Here is an 8,956-nt window from a genome sequence, read left to right as displayed (position 1 = left end):
GTACTAATTTCAACATCTATGTGCCCTGATCATATTTCTATTTTCTTTTTCATCTTGGTTAAAGATCACACGTCCTGTCTTTTGTGTGTCTAGTAATTTCTTTATTGCATTTGGAAACTGCTGAGTCTATTTTGCTAAAAATCTGAATTATTTTGTGCTTCGTTTAAAGAGAATTTAGTTTTCTTTTGCAGGCAGTTAATTTAATAGATGCTGAGGTTGATCTTAGTGGTCTCTTTAGGCTTTATTGTGATAGGTGAGAAGTAGCTCTTCCTCTTAGGCTAGACTAGTTCTACTCCTAAAGCAATAACTTTCTGAGGGTGTCAAATGATGTCTGGTTTATTCAACACACTGTCTTCCCTCTTCCTTGTGAGAACTCCAATGTCTCCTAGCCACCCGTAACCCCTGAGATCTCTCACAGCACCTCCCACTTCTTTTGCCCCGGTCAGTGGCTGTTCAGGCTAAGTTTCAGAGCCCTACCTTACACATGCACAGTTGAGTATTTGACCAAAACTGAAGGGGATCCCCATGCAAATTTCTGCTGTTTCTTTTCAGAGCATCTTCTCCTTTCTGGAATTAGTGGGACTCCTGTTGGGTCCCACTAATTCCAGCCAAATCTGCAGCTCCAAACTCCAATCTCTACTTCTTATACACAGCTGCTGTCCATTGTGGCTCCACTTCTCTGTGCTGCAGGTAAAAAGCTGGGGTGAAGGTGGAGCCAGTCTCCTGTGTTCTCTTCTCTCAAAGATCCCAGCTCTGTGCTGTCTGCTGTCCAATGTCTGAAAACAGTTGCTTCATATATTTGTTTATGAGAGAGGGTGTGTCTGGTATTAGTTACTCCACGATGGCTGGAACCAAAAGTCTCACAAAGTTTTGAAAATAGAAAGGTATAGTGCTTATGAAACCTCAAGTATACAATAAGTGGTTAATAAATAGTAGTGAATATAAATTTAAATTTAAATTTAAATTTGTATTACACATTAAACTGTCTTACTAAACTATAGATTCTTCAAGTTAAAGACTGTGTGTTAATCATTTTTACATCTCCAATACTTGGAAGAAGAAACCTGGCATGCAGTGACTATCAACAAACATTTTTCTTAATTTAAGTAAACTAAACCAAGAAATGAGCCGATAAGATACCACTTTGGATGTGAAGACAGAGTTCTGGAAGTCTAATTGTCAATCAGTTCTTGGTACTCATTTTGAGCCCATTTTGGTGTTAAATCCAAAGTACTTCAGTATTCCAGGAGTCCCTCGTTCACATATTTCTTCATTTCGAGTGTATTCAGTAATTTGCAGGCTTCTCCTCACTATCAAGGCCTTTGCCAGGGGTAGGACAGACAGGTGAAATAACATGTAAATTTCAGTGATCCTAAAGATCTCAACACCTGTATCAGAGATACTCAAATACAAGCAAAATACTTCGACAAAAATCCAGTGTGGATGAGTCTGTTGAGTGACGAAAAGACCTCAGGAATTCTGAAAATGGGAAGTAGTGGATATATTGGGAAGTGTAAAGGGATGGATAAAGAGGTAAGTTGCCGGCTGCATCAGGTTGTATTGAGCTTTGAAATTCACTTCAAGGAGTTCAGGCACTTTTGGGAATGGGTATAATGAGCCTTTGAAAAATTTTTGTGCAGCAAAGAGATTGAGTTTACTGTCATATATATTCATTTTCAACTGAATGTACTACTTCAAGAGTCTAAAGGGGACAGCAAGAAAGCTGGAGAAAGAGAACCAGAAGAGGGAAGTGGAAAGTTCAGGTTGCACAAATGCCTACTAAAGAATCCATTGGAACTGGAGATGGGCATCCACTTATTTTTTTTTTTAATTTTATTTCCATAGGTTATTGGGGAACAGTGGTGTTTGGTTACATGAGTAAGTTCTTTAGTGGTGATTTGTGAGATTTTGGGTCACCCATCACCTGAGCAGTAGACACTGCACCCAATTTGTAGTCTTTTATCCCACACCCTCTTCCCACCTTTCCCCTGAGTCCCCAAAGTCCATTGTGTCATTCTTATGCCTTTGCATCCTCATAGCTTAGCTCTCACTTGTGAGAAGATATGATGTTTGGTTTTCCATTCCTGAGTTACTTCACTCCAGTCTCATCCAGCTTGCTGTAAGTGGATAGCCATCCATTTCTGATCCTCTGTTCCTGGGATTCCGACTTACACTCTTTCCTTACTGGGCATCTATCTCAAAGCAGGACCATGACATTCAACAGGACGAGTTTGTCATTTGGAGTAATCAGAGGCCACCACCTCATTTCTGATTTGGCCCTTTTTGTGGTCATATTTGGCCTCTCAATGTATAACATCAAGACAGAGGGTCCCTTTAATTGATCATGCTCTTAATCCTGAACAATTTTCTTTGACTCTGCTTAAACATCAAGCCTTGAATTTCTATTCAGTTCCAGGACTTCTAATCTGCTTCTTGCTTCCTTGTCTTGACCTCACCTGAAACGGTTCTTCTTGGGTCCTCATCCTCATACCAATTCAGTCTTCCTCCCTTTCACTAGCTCTCCCTATGCACCCTTTCCTTTTGGCACAGCTTTGACCCAGGTATTCTAGTCATAGCATAAACTTTTAGAGAATAGGTGCTTCACTCCTCTCTACCCCCTCTCCAATTTATCTCATTTCTGTAAGTAGGATCCCATTGACTAACCTCAGTAAAGCAAGGCAACCCTTGGGTTAAAATCATGGGTTTCAGAATTAGGCCTGGGTTCAAATCTTAGCTCTGAAAATGTTTTACTTGAGTGATGTTGTCCAGAAAGTTTCAGTGTTTTTAGCTTCAGTTTCTATATCTGAAAAGTGGGAGAAAATAAGGTCTTATGGGGGATTAAGTGAGATATTAAATATAAAGCATCTAATTCAGTGCTAAGTCAATGTTGTTCTTCAAAAACTCCTCCTTCCTTCTGCATCTTGGGTATGAAAATAACAGCTTTAGCTGCGTGTCTTTCTTTGCTAGGTTTTGGAGAGTTTTAATTACTGTTTAGAAAATCTAGACATGCTGTCTATGTTGGTCTATCTATTGTCCAAATAAATGACTTACTGCTTAACTTCTCTCGGTTAAGGTTCCTAAAACCTCATTGCCTCCCCTCAGAAAACAAACCACAAAAACAATGGAATTTTTTTCTAGGATTGCTCAATGCCATCCAAATGTGCCTGAGGCCCCAGGCAGTGCTATTGATGCCACAGCAGACATGCAACATATCCCGATCCAGAGGGTGATCATTTATAGGTACTCTCTGGAATCTTCCTGGTTTCTTTGATGAAATGGTTTCCTAATCCACTGTCCTCTAGATGTACTGTCAATATTTCCATAACTATCTCCTATAATTATCTATATGGCAGGGAGTCAACATTCATTGAGGATCTATTATGTGCCAGACATTGGACTCTGCCCTTAGGTAGATTGGTAGATTACGTCTTTGACTCTTCACTCCAGTCCAGTGGGATTTTCCTTAGTCCCATTTACAGATAGGAAAACTGAAGCTCAGAAAACGTCAGTTGTTCTCCCAAAATCAATTGCTGGTAAGTGGTGGATCCAGATTGAAACCGAGTTCTGTCTGCTTTAATTAGCCTCTGCCATTTCCTTGCAAAGACCTTGATCTTCCAAAGTGTCCATTGTATTGGGAACTAATCAACCACGTTATAATATTTTTATTATTTTTTAAAGCAGTTAGTTTCCATAGCCTCCTTTCCCTCTCTCCCTCTATACTCATTCTTTTATAGAACATTCGATACATGCAGGCTTTGAAAGGAAAAATGAACCTAAAAGCTCCACTGAAGTGAAAATGCTAAGGCTTCTTCGAAACTTAAGTAGCATTAGAAGCAATTACATTTGTGCAAATGCAGAAAGGCTTGTTTCTATTTCTGATTCCCCCACACCCTAGGGCAGTAAACTGGGAGGAAGGCTGTTAACTATTCCAGAGCACAGAGCTCCAGACAGCAAGATCTAAGCTTTTTTTTTTCCCTCACCTTCTATTGTCAATGTTAAGATGGCACCCCTCTTTTCAAAAGGAAACCAATGTATGCTGATTAAAATAAATTAGTGTTTTTATCTCAAAAGATGCTTTTGTGGGAACAGGGTTAAATGGCAATTCTAGTGCAGAACTATACTATCCATACATTAAACATATGCACACACATAAAATATAACCTCAAATCTTTGTATTTAGTTACAGCTTTTTTTTCTTTTTATTTCATGGGGGCATCTGTTAACGTAAACCCGGTATTGTTTTTGCAAACACATACAAATACATAGCTAAAAGGTGGGGATGAAGGCTGGTGAAAAAAAGAGGCAGCATGCGATGCATTTTAAAATATATGAAGATGTAAATGATATTTCATTAAAAAAGCAAAACTTGCTAAAACTATGCAAGATCTAAGGGAAAGAAAATAATTTTGCCCAACTGACTTATTTTTTTTTCAGTTATCTTTTTACTGCATTAAAAACCACCCCCAAGATAAGAGCTTAAAATGACAATTTAACTATTCAGCAATAAAAAATAATAAAATCATCATCATTTGAGGCAACATGGATGGAACTGAAAGATGTTGTGTTAAGTGAAACAAGCCAGGAACAAAAAAATTAAACACTGTGTGTTCTTACTCACATATGGAAGCTAAAAAAGTTGATCTCGTAGAAGTAAAAGTAGACTACAGGATACTAGAGGCTGGTAAAAGTAGGAAGAAAGGAGGGATATTGGAGAGATTTGTTAAAGGATACAAAATCACAGCTGGATAGGAAGAAGAAGTTCTAATGCTCTAAAGCACATTAAGGATGACTATAGTTAATAATAATATTAGATAAATTCAGATAGCTAGAAAAGAGGATATTGAATGCTCCCAACTCAAATAAATTATAAATGTTTGAGATGAGGATGAATATGTACAATTATTGTCAATCAAAAAAATTTTGATCAGAAAATTCATCAAATAATTTTCTGTTGAAACAGAAAAGAGGGATTGTATTTACTGCCCTGCCTATAATCTCAAGTTCACTCAGAGGAATAATAGCTATTGATTTTTGAATTGATGATATGTCCCAGGCTTTCACTAGATGCTTTAATACATTATTGTACATAATCTAGAGAAAAATCTGAGAAGTAGGTATTATGTCCATTTTCCAGAAAAAGAGAATCTGTCAATCAAAAAAAGATGAGAAATATGCTATGTGCCCCATGAATATGTACAATTATCATTTGTCAATCATAAAAACATTAATGACAACTTATTATTTCTCACAGTTCTGCAAGCTGGGCTGGGCTCGGATGGGCAGTTCTTCTGTTCTACATGGCATCTGCTGAGGCTGGAATGTCCAAAGTGTGTGCAGAAACTCTCATGACCAGTGCTGTGGGTGGGATAGCTGGAACAGCTGGGGCCTACTTGAGCATTGCTCTCTCTCCACACATGACCTTTCTCATAGATACCCTGGGCTTTATATCACAGAAGGGTGAGCTTGAGGTCACTGAACTTCTTAAATGATGCTGCCTTCAAAGAGGCAGAAATTGCTAATCATATTAAGCCCTGGACCCAGAAATCTTAGAGGGTCATTTTCTCACATTGTATAGGCCAAAGCAAGTCACCAGGCCATCCTGGGGTCAAGGAGAGGAGGGCAGAGTCCACCACTTGCAGAGGGACAGCACGCATGTACAGATGGGGAGGAACGCATGGTGACCATCTTTGAAGGCTCTGTACCACACAGGAGTTAGCAGGCTGCTTTGTAACTGTTTCAAAGATACAGTTCTGAATAGTGGACTATTCTCCAGCAATGAAAATGAATGAACTATAGCTACAGGTAAGAGCATTGATCAATCTTTCAAACATCACAATGATTAAAAAAGACAGAAATAATACACACCATATGATTCATTTTATGAAGTTTAAATCTATGCAACAGTACACTACATTGTTAATTGGTACATAGCTAGGTGGCAAAATTTATTAGGAAAAGCCGGAAGATAATTATCATAAAAGTCACAATAGGGGTCAGCTGTAGGTTGAATGTAGGTAGATGTAATTGGGAAGTGACATGGAAGGCCTCTGGGTGCTGATATTATTTTTTTTTCCTTGACCTAGGTGATGGTTGCATGCACACTTGATTTAATCATTAAATCGATCATTTATGCATATTTTCTATTTGTAGGTTATGTTTCTAAATTTTAAAAATTGTTAAAAGTACCTTTTGGCTAAATTTGTTTGGCATATGTATACTTAATGTGTGCAGTTCAAAACTCTAACTGCGTTGAAACAGAAAATAGGGGTTGGATCTACTGCCTTGCCTATAATCTCAAGTTCACTCAAGAGGAATAATAGCTATTGATTTTTGAATTGGTAATATGTCCCAGGTTTTCACCAGATGCTTAAATACATTACTGTACATAATCTAGAGAAAAATCTGAGAAGTAGGTATTATGTCCATTTTTCAGAAAAAGAAAACAATGGCTTGGTAAGGGCAGCTCCAAGGTCACATAACACTCAAACCCAGTCTGTCTGACTCTACACTTCCTCCTTAAAAAAAAAGCCCTTGGCACAGGGGTCCTGGACATGAGCAAATTTCACCCATCTCCTGTGCTCCAGCCGGTCTAATCCAGATCAGGCAGCACCCAGGTCACAATCAGCACAAAAGCCCAATTGTTCAGGTTCTGTTCTCACTAAGGATGTGGCCCATTGCAGCCAGTGGGGGACTTGGCCAAGCATCAGGCACTGATGGAAGACTCCTCTCTTGGCTGCTGGCTGTTGACAAGCTAAGTGGCTGCCTCGGTCACGCCAGGATGTAATAAAGCCGCCCGGCACCCAGGATCTGCCGACGAAGAGAGTGCAAGGGCAGTGGAAAGAGACAGCCTCCAAATTCCAGGAATCACATGGTGTTTATTCTGAGGCCGGCCTCCCATCACCCACTCCACTGGAAGCTGCTGTTGCCTGGAAGGGCTCAGGCTGGAGAGAATCCAGATTAAATAATAGTGTAATAAGGAGCACATCTCTGTTTTGGTTTTTATAGACTGTGCCATTTCAAAGGGACAAGAGCAAAGTCTTCGAGGGCACTTATTGGGATCCGCTGAACCATGACCTAATTAAATCCACTGGAGAAAAATCTCTTGTTAAAAAAAGGGAGGTCCGCATTGTATTTTGGAGAAATTATTTAGCTTTAAGATGGCACTCACTTTTAGAGGTACTAGAAAAACACAGACTGAATACTATATTGTTATTAGTAATTTCAAGAGGATGGGGCACAGAGAGGGACATTCTCAGTAACGACAATGCTCACATTGACAAAACTCTTTGAAATTCATTACTGTGTTCTGCTCTCCCAACTGCTCCATAACATGAGGGGTCAGTTATCATTAGCTTCATTTTAAAGATGGAAGTAAGAATCAAAGAGGATCTTTTCTAAAACGTATGCTTAGAAATCAAATTCTTTTCTCATTTCTTCACATTCAAAATTAAGGAAGAGATTTTGAGAAATGAAAGTTATGCTAACAGCAGTACAAATACCATTGATAATATTAAGAAGGAGGAGAAGGAGCAAGGGAAGGAGGAGGAAGAAGAAAAGGAGGAGGAAGGGTATGTTGAGGAGAAAAAAAAGAAAAGCGTTGGAAAATGAAGGAGAAAAAGTAAGAATAAATAGTAATGTTTATTAAGCACCTACTATGTGCAATGAATTGTGTGAGGTTCTTTCTTACCTACTCTTCCCTTGGAGAATTTGTCCTCTGTTGTCCCAGAGGGGGCTGCCATACCTTTCCTCTGTGACCACATGTTGGATTCTTGGCCCAGACTAAGCCAATTCCATTTCTTTGCCCTGGGAATTTGGAATGGAAGATTCTGAGTTAATGACTGGGCACTGCTAAGGTTTCAAACACCTAATGCTGACACTAGCACTGCCAAGCCTGGGGAGATTTTTTAATAGGGCAAATAATACTCCTCTACAAAGAAAGAAAAGAAAATAGAAGACACTGAGAAAAACAACAACAAAAAAGTAGATGGGAGACTCCCAGAACACCCAAAAGAAAAGATCGAGGGAATGCCAGGCCCTTGTAAGGCTCAAATATATTTCCTCCTTTGAGCGATTTGAGAGCTTCCTAGACCTTCCAAATAAGTGTCTTCTTACTTGAGTTAGAGTAGCTTTCTGTCTCTTAGAACCAAATGATTAAGGCATCATCTCTGAGCCATTCATCAACTTAACCAGGTTTTACTATTTGACAGAAAAAGCAACTGAAGCACAGGGTGAGTAAGCTATTTGCTCAGAGTCACATCGTCAGCACCGCAGAACTGGGACAAGAATCAAGGTCTCCTGGCGCCTAAAATCTCTTCCCTGCTAAAGGTGGTGGCTGAGGAAATATACAGCAGTTTGTACTCACATTCCTACTCTTTGGCCACTTATTCTTTGATTGCCAACAAAAAAACAAATTCCTATTAAAAGTCATGTAAATATTTTTTGAAGGAGTTTATTTCTTATGTAAACTTAAGAAGAATATTGGAGAAATAGAATTAGCTTTAGTCATGACTGCACTCAGGCACTTAAACCATATTGTCAGAACCTATAATTATCCTTCCATCAGCTCTATTTCCTCTTAGTTATCTTCATTCTGAAATTGGCCAAGAAGGTTGCATATAAGCTTCAGGTTTATACCTTTCTAGGTTATCAGTCTTGGCGGGACAAAGAAAGTCACTTTACTCATTATTCCCCCAGACCTCTGAGAAGTGACTCTCACTGGGTGAATTCAAGTCACATGTTCATTCCTGAGCGAATCACTGGCCAAAAAAAATGGCATGCTCTAATTGGTCAGAACTGTGTCATGTGCCCATTCTCAGCGCCAAAAGTAGTAATCAGCTGACATTTCCCATATGGCTTGAGAATAGGGGAAGGGTGATAGTTCAAAGGGAACACTGGGGGGTTTTACCCAAAGAAAGGAAAGTGGATTCGAGAGGATAAAAGCAATAGCCGTCCAATA

This window comes from Mandrillus leucophaeus, unplaced genomic scaffold (assembly GCF_000951045.1).
Source record: "Mandrillus leucophaeus isolate KB7577 unplaced genomic scaffold, Mleu.le_1.0 Scaffold799, whole genome shotgun sequence".
Taxonomy (NCBI): domain Eukaryota; kingdom Metazoa; phylum Chordata; class Mammalia; order Primates; family Cercopithecidae; genus Mandrillus; species Mandrillus leucophaeus.
This window is presented reverse-complemented; position numbering follows the sequence as displayed.